We start from the raw sequence: 13,423 nt of genomic DNA on the forward strand, positions 1-13,423 counted from the left end.
GAGCAGGGGGAGCTGCAGTGTTCCAGCTGATTGGTAGTGGAGGGGGTGATGGAGAACAGCCTTATTATGTGAACTTGTTCTTGTATCGTTTCATCTGGAACACTTGGGTTCACTCAAACAGTAGCCTCGAGCAAAGGCTGTAAACATCAAAGGCTGAGCCCTGGGCACAAAATAATTGTAAGACCTAGGTGACCCCAGAAAGGGGTTATCTGGTGCTGTCAGGAGAAAACCAGAGACTTAGCATCTGCTCTCAATTCTAAGAAACTTCTGGGGAAGTCCCTGGAGGGTTATACCATGTTACATGAGAACTTCACTGAGGAAAGTCTTTTTTTTTTTTTTTTTTTTGAGACGGAGTGTCGCTCTATCGCCCAGGCTGGAGTACGGTGGCATGATCTCGGCTACTGCAACCTCTGCCTCCCGGGTTCACACCATTCTCCTGCCTCAGACTCCCAAGTAGCTGAGACTACAGGTGCCCACCACCACGCCCAGCTAATTTTTTGTATTTTTAGTAGAGATGGGGTTTCACCGTGTTAGCCAGGATGGTCTCGATCTCCTGACCTTGTGATCCACCCACCTCGGCCTCCCAAAGTGCTGGGATTACAGGTGTGAGTCACCATGCCCAGCCTTTCCTCCTTTCTTTTTTTTTTTTTAGACAGGGTCTTGCTGTCACCCAGGCTGGAGTGCAGTCGCACAAACACTACTCCCTGCAGTCTCAACCTGCCAGGCTCAAGCAATCCTCCCACCTCAGCCTCTCGAGTAGCTGGGACTATAGGCGTACAACACCATGCCTGGCTAGTTTTTTGTATTAATTTTTGTAGAGACAGGATTTCACCATGTTGCCGAGGTTGGTCTTGAACTCCTGAGTCCAGCTAATCCTCAACACATTAGCCTCCGAAAATGCTAGGATAGAGGCATGAGCCACTTGGTCGGGCCAGAAAAATCACTTTTAATGTTGTGAATTGTGACACCTTCCTTGAGAGGTGAAAGAATATCTAGTGAAAACAGTGGCCAAATAGCTATGAATGATTAGGTAGCCAGTATTTAAAATTTCTCTACTCAGTTTTTAAATTATAACCTTTAGCTGTTTGGTGACACTGTACTGCTTACTATTAAAACATCACATAGCCTAGCCATAGTTTCCACAATGCTACTATACATAACATCTGACTGTGAAGTACAGGTAACAAGGTGCTGGTTAAGTTGTTTTTCAGGACCTCAAGATTCAGTCCTGAACTCAGCTCAAACTGACAAGACCACAAACTCTTCAACTGAATTTGTGCAAGTGTTCAATAGGTTACCTTTAACATCACAGCCTGAATTTTCCACCGTATTTTTCATGCCAACTCCCTGCAAACTGGCAAATGTGACCAATACTGGTTCATCAACACTCGTCAAAATTAAGATTTATGACTAAAGTAAGATTCTCGCAAATCTTTTCTATCAACACCTCTGAAGGCTGCTCCTAGCCAAACCACCTTAGTTGATTTTCTCACTGGGCCACCTTATTGTTGGAATGACAGACGGTTCAGTTTATATCCAGAACTTATCTTCAAGGCCCCGCTCCTGTCAAGCAGTCTTTGAGTAACAGGAAATCATGTGCTGATAGACTGGATGGATGGGAGATAGTCTCAGAGCAGGTTCTGTGCATCCTCTTACTGTCTAGATTTTTGGGGGACAGGGGAGAGCAAAAAGGGAACAATTCTGGGCATCTGGATCTGGATGACTTGAGAGGTGATTCTGAGGGAAAGTCAGTTGTTTGTCATGTGCCCACACATCCAGAGATCTTTCCAACAAATGTGCATTATCTATTGAAGACTTAAATTCAAGTAGTGACTCAATGAACGTAGAGAGAGGTGGGAGAGAGAAGCCACCTGAGCCAATGTATGAGCCAATATTTCTCAAACAATTGATATTCCACTTTTAATATGGAAAAAAAATATGGACTCCAAGCATACATCCATGAACTCTCCTATGAGCTAAGCCCAAAGTCCTAAAGCTTTTTGGATATAAAACCAATTAGGAAGCAATCTAAACTAAACTGGAGAAATGTATATTGTTATATTTACAGAAATTAGCCACTACCAATGCAGCCCAGGAAGGTAACCCAACCAGTATTTCTGGAAATCACTTAATGGGTCTACTTCCTAGAGTTGTCTGCCAGCTTCTGTAACAGAAGCTCCTTGGGCAGTGACTTTTGATTTCAGTTCTTAAGGAGGTATTCCCCTTTAAATATAAATTTTAAATCACTTGAAAATTATGTTCATCCTTTAAATATTGTCTTTGATTTTAAGTATTTTCTGTTAATTCCTTGATATGTCTTCTTCTTCTTCTTTCTTCTTCTTCTTCTTCTTCTTCTTCTTCTTCTTCTTCTTCTTATTTGGAACAGAGTTTCACTCTTGTCGCCCAGGCATCATCCCAGCTCATTGGAACCTCTACCTCCTGGGTTCGAGCAATTCTCTTGCCTCAGCCTCCTGAGTAGCTGGGATTACAGGCACCCACCAACACATCTGGGTAATTTTTGTATTTTTAGTAGAGACAGGATTTCACCATATTGGCCAGACTGGTCTCAAACTCCTGACCTCAGGTGAGCCACCCACCTCGGCCTCTCAAAGTGCTGGGATCAAAGGCGTGAGCCACTGCACCAAGCCAATATTTCTTTTGTTAGCCACTATTCAATTCTTAAATGTTTGTGAGCTACTGTTTCACAAAACCATAGAAATGACTTAGGTTCCTTATTCAGGGGAAGACAATGTCTGTAGGTGTCTTAATCTGTGATCCACGGGCTTCCAAGGGTTCCATGGATGGAATTCATAGCATCAATGTGGTAGTGCAGTGCAGAAAATTACATCTCTATTTTCACTCACCCCTATTGAAATGTAGGGGCTGGGCATAGTGGCTCACACCTATAATCCTAACACTTTAGAAGGTCAAAGTGGGAGGACCACTTGAGCTCAGGAGTTTGAGATCAGCCTGGGCAACATAGGGAGAAATCTTATCTCTACAGAAAATTAAAGCAATTAGTTGGGTGTGGTGGCACACGCCTGTAGTCCCAGCTACTTCGGAGGCTGAGGTGGGAGGATCACTTGAAGCCAGGAGTTGAAAACCAGCCTGGGCAACATAGTGATAATCTGACTTTACCAAAAAAAAAATTTTAAGGCCAGTAGTGGTAGCAAGTGCTTGTAACCTCAGCTACTTGGGAAACGGAGGCAGGAAGATTGCTTGGGCTTAGAAGTTTAAGGTTGGAGTGAGCTATAATAGCACCAGCCTGGGTGACTGAGCAAGACCCTGTCTCTCAAAAACAAAACAAAACAAACAAAACGAAAACTAAAAAAAAACCCCAAAACCCTAGCCCAATACTCCTTGACACACAGATGAGAAGATGAATATAGGCATCAGGCCACACACCTATCATGGTTATGTGAGGATTCCCTTGGAGAGAGATAATGGTGGCTGTATTTTCACAATGCTCTGCTTTAGTCAGTTGAGAGAAGTCCAGATAAGATTTCTTACATGAGGACCAGCAAGGTCTATTGAGTACAAAGACTGGAGGAAATCAGACAACAAAGACTGAACACCTCCTCATTCCTCTTCTCTCGGGTGGTATTGTTTAAGACTCAGCAGTGTGGTTCCTTCACATACTTTGGTACTGGGACTGCAGACTTAGTACTCTCTGGTTTCCCATCTGCCCAGGCATCAGTACCCACCTCTTCTAGGAATTCTTCAGGGATGAGAGAGAGATTCTGAGCCTGTTGCTGCAACAGTGCAGCTTGCAAGGTATAGGCTTGATCTGCGGACACTGTAATATTCACCTATCCTGGAGAAAAGGTAACATTTGCATTCAGTTCAGTCAAGAGATGATGTCCCAAGAAATGGATAGGGTATTCAGGCATATATAAGAAGTGATGCTTTAAGCAGATCTGTCACAGTTGGAAATCTAGGGGTTGCAGGAATAGTTCTTTTAGGGTCTTCTCTAAAACTGCCATCACTTTCATAGTTTCAGAAGACAATTTGAACAGGTGTGTGTTTAATACTGAATAGGTGGCACTGGTGTCTACTAGAAAGGCTAAACGTTGATTTCTCAGCATCATAATGACCCAGGGCTCCATGTGGGAAATATGGAGGGTACTAGCCGGGTCAGAGCGTGCCCTCAGACCCCATCATTTTTGATCCTTATTACAGAAGTTCTCAGCCCCAGATCCCTCAGATATTTCAGGCATTTGGTGAATTGGAAGTTGATTTTTTCATTATTGGCCCCTTTGTGGTTTGGTCAATCTTTTTTCCAGTGGCCTTCCTGTCTGCAGTTGGCACATGGAATTCAATAAGTAGAGTGTTCCTACTTACAGGGAGCCTGGGTCCCAGGGGGTCCTAACTTAAGTGGGGCTCCTGTAGTGGGTCTGTGTCGTGGTCCAAGGGTTCCTTGAGCAGCTGCTAGCAAGGTGGCTTGCTGCTAAATGTTTTATAGTTCTCTCTGTTTCTGACCAGGTCTCTGCCAGTGAACACCTTTGTTTCTACCATTTGAGACAAAGATATATCCAGTGCCCCTTCAACTTATTGCAAATTTCACCGGATGTCAGGAACACTCTGGCTAATAAATGTCATGTTTATCATCTTTAAATATTCTAAGGCCTTTGGACCAATATAAGTGTATTCCTTGAACACTTCAAAATGCAGTCCAGAAAACTTGAAGGGCTTTCACTGGGCTTATGCCTTACTTCCTGAACTTTCTTAAGGCTCCTCTGCTTTGGCACGCCCTTTCAGAGTCCAGGTTTGAACATTGGCCCAAGTAGGATTATGGGATAAAACATATAGAAGAAAACAATATGGAAGAGAACAAATTTTCTATTGGCTTTGGATCATCTCAATAGGTGGCAATACTATTTTTCAAATTTAATAAATTAGAAATAGAGAATGGAGAGTGTACCCAAATGAGCCCCATGGGTTGCCCTATGTCAGCGTCAATGCCTCCTATAGGTAATTGTTGAAGGGAAAATTGTCCTGCTGGAGCTAAAATGGTTCCCTGGCCAAATTAGGTCCCCTGACAGGTGTGAGAAGAGGAAGCCATTCCTGCATCTCGTCATTCCTGGCCTCTTGGTCAAGTGCTGGTGGCCTGGCCCTAGCTCCTTCACCAGATGAAGGAGGGAGAGCCAACAGCAGTGAGCCAAGATTGTACCACTGCTTTCCAGCCTCACTGACAGAGCGAGACTCTGTTTACAAAACAAACAAACAAACAAAACAAAACAAAACAAAACAGGTTTCAGAACTGAAACCCAAAGAGCCCAGGAATAGTTCCACTGTACAGTGCCCTCGTGCTCCTTACAATTGGTAAAAATGTCCTTGAGCAGGGCCCTTTATGAAGGAGGGACAACAGGGCCTCCAAAGAGGTGACAGGACCTCTAAGAAGGCCAGCAGATCAGGAGAAGGAAAAGAGGATGTTGGAACACTCACCAGAGATGTTTTCCCATTCTGGCAACCATTTCTCCCTTGCAGGTGAGCCTGAGCTGAAGGTTGGCAGTGCCATGCTGGCAAGAAAGACTCCAGATACTTCGGTGAATCTCCAGGTTTGCCACAGCAGCAAGAGAGTATCGAACCATGGACAAATGCCCATGAGGCTAGCTCTCCACTAAACTTTAACCATAATAGATTCATTGCCTTATGCCCAGTAAGTCAACATACTGAGATAACGGTGATAGCAGCAGAGAAATAGTGTCATATGTTTACGACAGTCAGACAAGGAGATGGGAGGAAAAGTCAAATCCACCTCCCCAAGAGGTTTAAGGTAGGGTTTGTGAGGGATCTGGACAGCAGCTGAAGTGTGAGGATTTTTGATTCATTGAGAAGTGAGGAGTGCAGTCTTGGGACAGGGAGATGCCAAAGGTGCATTCTTCTGAGCCAGTTGCATGGTGGGGTCTTTAGACTGGTTGGTGTCAGCCTCTCCACTAGAGTTCAGAATCTGAAAAGTCTGAAGCAATTCTTGAGCAAAAAAGACCCACAATTCTTGTTTGTGAGTTTCTACCTATAGGAACAATGGGGGAGCAGGTGGTCAGCATGCTACGTGACTCTTGGTTAGTTAACAGCTGCAGGGAAGCTGCTCCAAGTGGACCACCATGCTATGATTAATGTATAACTATGATTCTTCCTACTTTGATGAGCTGTTAATCCTTTCAGTGTATCATTATCATTAGAGAATTGCAAATTAACGCAATAGATGTGATAATACTACACATCTATTACAATGGCTGAAATGCAATACAAACTGACATCACCAAAGCTGGTGAGGATGCAGAGCAACACAAACACTAATTGACAGGACTTTGTATCGAGGCATATTTTAGGGTGCCATATATTTATTTCCTACAAAAGAAAGTTCAGTTAGCCTAGCTCGGATCTCATGACAATTGCTTGGCTTAGTAGAGGGGACTGCAAACCTTAATGGACAGCTTCACCAATAAGGTCCACAAAAGAGGAAGATAGGTCCCTAAGGAAATTAATATGCAACTATCCAAATAAGGGATGGAAATCAGGAAAGCTAGAGCTTATAAAGCTCTGATATTTATCCCTGATTTGTAGAGCTGCATATTCATTCATTTCTGTATCAGCTTCACATTCCACTGATATACAAACCTAATATACTAATTGCCCTTAAATGCACTTTCCTCCTATACTGTTTTGAATTACCGTCTGCTTACCCTTTAGTAAAAGCAACTTTTAAAGAGCTACTTTCATGAGAAATTTGTGAGAATCTACTATAGGAGATCAGAATATGCCACCACAAGGTATGCTCTGTAATGTAAAGATTATTTTGAAGTGCTTATTTGGAAAAACAGTATACACAAGACAAGCTCTGAAAATAGAGTATGCATTGGCCTTTTGTAAGGGTAATGCACATTCATAAGGGAAACCTCCATTCTTATGGATGTCTCCTTCTCTGTACCAGAGAAAGGTGACTCTAAATCACAAGAGACCCTTCTCAGTGGAGATGATACTGACTTAAATCTGTATGAACAAACTTTCCCTCATTTACTATACTTTTCCTAGTCATCTCCCTATGACTTGTTCCCCACATGCATTTTCCTTTGCTTTAGCTGAAGATGGCATTTAAGCCCAAGTCCTAGCCACCTCTTTGAGTTACTCTCTGAGTTTCTCCCATGTATACATGAGATACACATGTTACCACATTTCTGTTTGTTTTTCTCTTGTTAATCTGACTTTTCTTTTAGGAGCCCCAGCTAAGATCCTAAAAGGGTAGAAGGAAAATGTTTTCCTCTCTTACATTATATTTTAAAGAGCACTTATCGAATGAGAAAAATAATTAGTATTTTTCCCCATGTGTAAATTGACCATTGAGGAGGAGCTACTGGTTTTCTTTTTTCTTTTCTTTTCTTTTTTTTTTTTTTGAGACAGAGTCTCACTCTGTTTCCAGACTGGAGTGCAATGGCACAGTCTCGACTCACTATACTCTCTGCCTCCTGAGTTCAAGTGATTCTTCTGCCTCAGCCTCCTGAGTAGCTGGGACTACAGACGCGTGCCACCACGTCCAGCTAATTTTTGTATTTTTGTAGAGATGGGGTTTCACCATGTTGGCCAGGATGGTCTCAATCTCTTGACTCCGTGATCCACCTGCCTTCGCCTCCTAAAGTGCTAGGATTACAGGTGTGAGCCACCACACCCAGCCTTGCTACTGGTTTGATACTAATCTCTTCTGAGTTTGGTTAGTAGAGATTGTCATCCCCAGGTGTGCGCTCCTCCTCAGGTGCACTTATAAATTGCAAAGCTGAGAAACTGCAATGGGAACATGATGACCGATGTAGATACACTGACTCCTCACTGAGACCAGAGTTCTAAAAAAGGGTGCAGTCACCTCATAAATAATGTTGATACTTTGGTCTTTTCTTTAATTGTTTCAAGGCCAGAGCCATTCAACATTGCAGGAGACCGAAGAACACAAGGTACTTTAATGTTTAGCACTTTTCCTCCCCATAGTGGACCTAGGCAAAATTACATGAAGCAAGCATTTCTTACTTAGTATCTCTCTCCTACAGTTAGCAAACAGAATTTCACATGGTTCCTACCTGCCTGTGAACCCAACATTTCTTTCTATCTCCTTTCTCATTCATTCCATGAACAAAATTTAGGTCTTAAGTCCATTGTTGAGAACCATTGTATTTTAAAGTCCTCCAACCTCCACCCTATGTTTCTGCAAAGCGAATGTGTTTATTATCAGATACAATCATTTGTGCTAATATCTTCTACTTGATGTGTCATCCTTAGGAAATGTAATGCCTTAGCCCGTCTAACATGCATTGAACTTCTTAGAAACATTCTTAAGGAATTGAGTCTAGTAGAGACATCTGTGAGTGTGTGGTTGATAGAGGAGGTGTTCTTTCTCATCCTGCGTGTGTATAGCTTCCACACAAATGACAGCCTACTGTAGTTTTGCATTAGAAATCCCTGGCATGTACGAGGTCCCCAGTTCACTCTCCGGCACCTCCACCAGTTTTGGGCTGGGTTTGGTGGCTCACACCTGGAACTTCAGGACTTTGGGAGGCTGAGGTGGACAGATCACTTGAGGTCAGGAATTCGAGACCAGCCTGGCCAACATGGCGAAACTCCATCTCTACTAAAAATACAAAAAAATCAGTGGCGGGGGGAGGGTGGTGTGCACCTGTAATCTTGAGTTACTCAGAGGTTAAGGGAGGAGAATCGCTTGAACCCGGGAGGCAGAGGTTGCAGTGAGCTGAAATTGCACCATTACATTCCAGCCTGGGCAACAAGGGCTAAACTCTGTCTCAAAAAAAAAAAAAAAAAAAGAGAGAGAAAAGAAAGAAATTCCCATCTCTAGGCCAGGTATGGTGGCTCACACCTGTAATCCTAGCACTTTGGGAGGCCAAGGCAGACGGATTCCCTGAGCTCAGAAGTTTGAGATCAGCCTCAGCAACATGACAAAACCCTGTCTCTACTAAAAATACCAAAAATCAGCCAGGCATGGTGGCTCACACCTATAATCCCAGCTACTGGAGAGGCTGAAGCAGGAGAATCACTTGAACCCAGCAGGCGGAGGTTGCAGTGAGGTGAAATTGTGCCACTGCACTCCAGCCTGGGTGACAGAGTGAGACTCTCTCAAAAAAATTAAAAAATAAAAAATAAAAGAAATCCCCATCTCGAGAGTCAGAGACAGAAATGGTTGATGGGCACTTGTTATGTTTGTTTATCGAAGTCAAAATTAAAGTAGAAAACCAAAGAGTAATATGAGAAAGGAAAGAATTTTTACTGAGCAACTACCATAAGCCAGGAACCATGCCACATGTTTTATACCCAGTCAGCTCTGCCTTTACCTGAGAATCTGAGTGGAACTAAGTATGTTATCACCATGAAAGTAAGTAATTCAAAATCTAAGCTGTTGGAACTCTATATTATTTTGAAACTTAAAAAAAGTGATGACTTTATATTATTTTGAAACTTAAAAAAAAGTGATGACCACCAAGCGTGGTGGCTCACGCCTGTAATCCCAGCACTTTGGGAGGCTGAGGTGGGCAGATCACATGAGGTTGGGAGTCCGAGACCAGCCTGGCCAACATGGTGAAACCCAGTTTCCACTAAAAATACAAAAATTAGCCGGGTGTGGTGACATGCTCCTGTAATTCCAGCTACTCGGGAAGCTGAGGAAGGAGAACCACTTGAACCCCGGAGGCGGAGGTTGCAGTGAGCCCAGATCTGGCCACTGTACTCCAGCCTGGGCGACAGAATGAGACTCTGTCTCAAAGAAAAAAAAAAAAGTGATGATGGGACCTGAGTCACGTACTAGGCAGCTGTAACCAAGGCAGGTGTACCTTGGTTTCTCTGATTAGAGATTGAGACCCTTTCTTGCCTGCACTGTTGTGGGAAATGTCAAATGACTAAAGGGGGCCAGGGAAGACTCGTTCGCACTCCACTGGCTGATCTTCATGGGATGGATGGATCTTCTGTTTTTTTTTTTTTTTTTTTTTTTTTTTTTTTTGAGACGGAGTCTCGCTCTGCCGCCCAGGCTGGAGTGCAGTGGCCGGGTCTCAGCTCACTGCAAGCTCCGCCTCCTGGGTTCACGCCATTCTCCTGCCTCAGCCTCCCAAGCAGCTGGGACTACAGGCGCCCGCCATGTCGCCCGGCTAGTTTTTTGTATTTTTTAGTAGAGACGGGGTTTCACCATGTTAGCCAGGATGGTCTCGATCTCCTGACCTCGTGATCCGCCCGTCTCGGCCTCCCAAAGTGCTGGGATTACAGGCTTGAGCCACCGCGCCCGGCCGGATCTTCTGTTTTTTATGGAAAGACTTCATTGCTATAACATTGTCTTGGGATGGAGTATTAAATATACTCTTTTAAAATTGGAAGAGAAATGAAGCACAGCTACGAATAAATGAAAACAAGTCATGGGGTTGGGGACAAATCTGTAACTAATTAATTTGTTGTAACTCTTGAACCAGCCTGGTATAGAAAATATTGAATTCTTTTTTAATTTCTTTGTCTTTTTCCTACATAAGCAAAAACTGAACTTTTTCTGGAGTCTGTATGTCACAGAGTGGCCTTCCTCTCTTTTCACTTTAATAAAATCATTAAAACAGGATTATGACCTTTTTGATTATATCAAATTGTCAACACAATCAGTGTCAACATCACAATTTGTCTCCAGCTTAGCCTATAATCATTTACATCCTCATGATACACACAAACATATCACATGCACAGACACAGCCACATAAAATATGCCTTAAACTCCTTGCACAGCCTAAGTCATAGGCAAACATAGCCTAGATCTCACACACCCATGCCAATTACACAATAATTACTTTACACACATCATATGTAGAATGTCACACATATTGGATAATACAATTTATTTAGGGAAGGGAAGATCATTCACCCTGGGTAGGTTTAGAGTGAATATCAGGAAAAATCTTGGTTAGCAAAGATCAGATGCATTACGAGCTGAAGCTTGACAAATGTGTAGGAATAAATTAGGTAAATGAAGACAAAAGTGTATTCCAGGCAGAGAAACAACACAGGCAAGGTTATGGTATCAAGAAGTCATGCAACTCATAATTCTAAGTTTTGGAAAACACTGACACATAAGTGCAAGTGTCAGGGGCTATTGATGCAGGCAGGGACCACCACTTGGGAAGCACTGAATGCCAATCCGAGGATGTGCATAGACCTTCTAGTTGCTGACAGGCTCCACCATCCTCAGGTCTCCTATGCTGTCAACAGACCCATCCTTGCAACAGTGGAATTCAATGTAGTTGAAGCTCTCTGTGTAGCTATTGTTGTACTTCTCCCACTGACACTTGAGTACTTTGATGGCACCCTGGGCCCATACATAGGCATTTCTATATCGGTTATTCCCACTTCAATAATGCATATACACTCCATTTTGTGCCATAAGCTATAGATGGACATATGAGAGCTATTGTGTTTGAGAACCGCTTTTTGTCCCATGAGGACATCACGTTTGTACTCTTCAAAAGCTCAGCTTGGATCTAAGTAGTGCAGTGTCATGAATTCTCTCCAGGAAACATCCTTGCTGTGTATAAGCAGCCTGCAAAGAATGCAAAGCAGGGCCAAGGGACTGCCCCAGATCTTCAGAGAGGATGCCATTTCAGTTACCAGTGACACCTGTGTGTCCACAGAGAAGAGAAAGAAAAGCATCATGTAGACAATGTCCAGAGAGCTGACATTTATCTTAAAATTCTGTTTCCTGCCAATGCAAGCACTCAGCACAATTTTACTATTTGGTTCCCTGATTAGAAGATAATTCTCATAAGAGAATAAAGTTTCTAAGAACTAAAAATATGCTTCAGCTTATGCAGGCCAAACACAAAGTTGGAAAAAAATAGATGACGTTAATTTTGAGAATTTCAAACATCTCCTGTCTACTCTGTCATCCACCCAAACTGCAGTGGGTAGAACCACCAAATCACCTTCCGGCTGGCTTCTTTTCACCAGACCAACCCTCAGGAAGTCATGCGTCCACTAGAAAATGGCATTTTAAGCTTTTTGTCTGCGAAGTGGAAAGGGCTGTAACTTTTTTTTTGCACATTAGATATTAAAGTTTATTAAAAATTGCTCACATTGAAAAACAAAGACATCAGTTACACCCACCCCCACCAACACACACCACATACACAATCCAGACACAATTATGTTACTACTGTCAGCTCAAAATTGTTAAACAAATATTGAAATGCAGATAATTTCCAGAAAATAGCAAGCAGAGGCTAGAAAAATATTTATAAAGCTCTTAGTTGTCATAGCAACAGATAAACCCTGGTATCTGAAATTGTAGAAATCAGAAGTCGAACATTTGTGTGACATTACTTTTCTATGGTTTTTCAAGGGATAAGAGGGAAATTTTTCCAATTAAGTTGTTCTAGGACCTTCTTGAATTTAACAGATGGCTGCTACAAAGACATTAATTGAGGTTGTAGGACAAGGGATCAGTGGATATCTCCATTCCCAAAAGAAGTGAGCAGGTCTAAAGGCAGAGACTGACTTCCAGGTTAGGCAGCCTGCGAGCTAGTGTTAATCCATCCTCCTCTATCATGCTCCCCATGACAGCCATAAACACATGGATGCTGAAGGCAATGCTGTTGTACGATTCTTGTTTTCATGCATTGCTCACAAGCTGCAGATGCATGCCATGGGCACTGTTGCCTGCCCTGCCCCTCTCCTTGCTCTCCAGGGCTGTGCCTTTGCTAATGTACCAGTCAGGATACTTTTTCTTTTTTTTATAACCAACTTTTTTTTATTAGAGCAGATACAGTTGTGAAAACGGTACATTATACATTTCGGTTTCAAGAATTATAAATAAAGGAACTCACAGGTAGGGAGTTCTTTTTCACAGCAAGAAACTTTAAATAAACAAAGTCATGTTTTATGAAGTACATTGGCAGACTTCATGTGCTGTCCAAAATGTTGAGTACAGTATAACAACCCATTAGAAAGAGCCTTCATGTAAAATACAGCTGTGCACATTTTAGAAAAATACCAACAATTTGAGCTTTGTTTTAAAAAAGCTTATAAATCACACATATATTTATAAATGGGACCAACATGCTCACTTTATAAACATGCAGGATGCTTTTTCTTCCCTTCGTCCCGTCTAGGTTTTCGTCAGCATCTTCTGAGTAATGAGGCTGCTGCTGGGCGGCTCCAGAGACTCCACTTCGGTTCCATCTGGCTGGGGAGGTCTCACAATCATGGCAGATGGCAAAGAGGAGAAAGTTACATCTTATGTGGATGACAGCAGGCAAAAAGAGCAGGGCTGTCACATTTTAAAGGAGTGTAGAAGATGAGTGACTACTAGGCAGGTGGTTCTTAGACAGGAAGGCGTTGATTCTCTGAAATCACAGACCAGGTTACAATTACACTGACTCTGCAAAATGATGCTTCTCCAGTA

General features: G+C 42.7%; 2 protein-coding genes across 4 annotated transcripts in view; both read right to left on the reverse strand.

Moving 5' to 3' along the window:
• The window catches only part of EDDM3B (epididymal protein 3B), a 26,710-nt gene extending 22,979 nt beyond the window's left edge, over positions 1 to 3,731 (reverse strand). Inside the window, exon 1 of the mRNA XM_033188730.1 lies at positions 3,705 to 3,731. The gene's annotated coding sequence lies outside the window, so the exon portion shown is untranslated. The remainder of the gene's footprint in view (positions 1 to 3,704) is intronic.
• EDDM3A (epididymal protein 3A) overlaps positions 1 to 13,219 on the reverse strand; it is a 15,721-nt gene extending 2,502 nt beyond the window's left edge. Inside the window, exons 1-2 of one of the 3 annotated variants that reach the window (XM_033188728.1) lie at positions 5,446 to 5,468; positions 3,705 to 3,814 (exon numbers count right to left, since the gene is read on the reverse strand). The gene's annotated coding sequence lies outside the window, so the exon portion shown is untranslated. Of the gene's footprint in view, positions 1 to 3,704; positions 3,815 to 5,445; positions 5,469 to 13,085 lie in introns of those variants that run through there. The other 2 variants (XM_033188729.1, XM_033188727.1) reach the window with 2 other exon arrangements.
• Between the last annotated feature and the right edge of the window lie 204 nt (positions 13,220 to 13,423).

This window comes from Trachypithecus francoisi, unplaced genomic scaffold (assembly GCF_009764315.1).
Source record: "Trachypithecus francoisi isolate TF-2019V2 unplaced genomic scaffold, Tfra_2.0 Lachesis_group3, whole genome shotgun sequence".
Taxonomy (NCBI): domain Eukaryota; kingdom Metazoa; phylum Chordata; class Mammalia; order Primates; family Cercopithecidae; genus Trachypithecus; species Trachypithecus francoisi.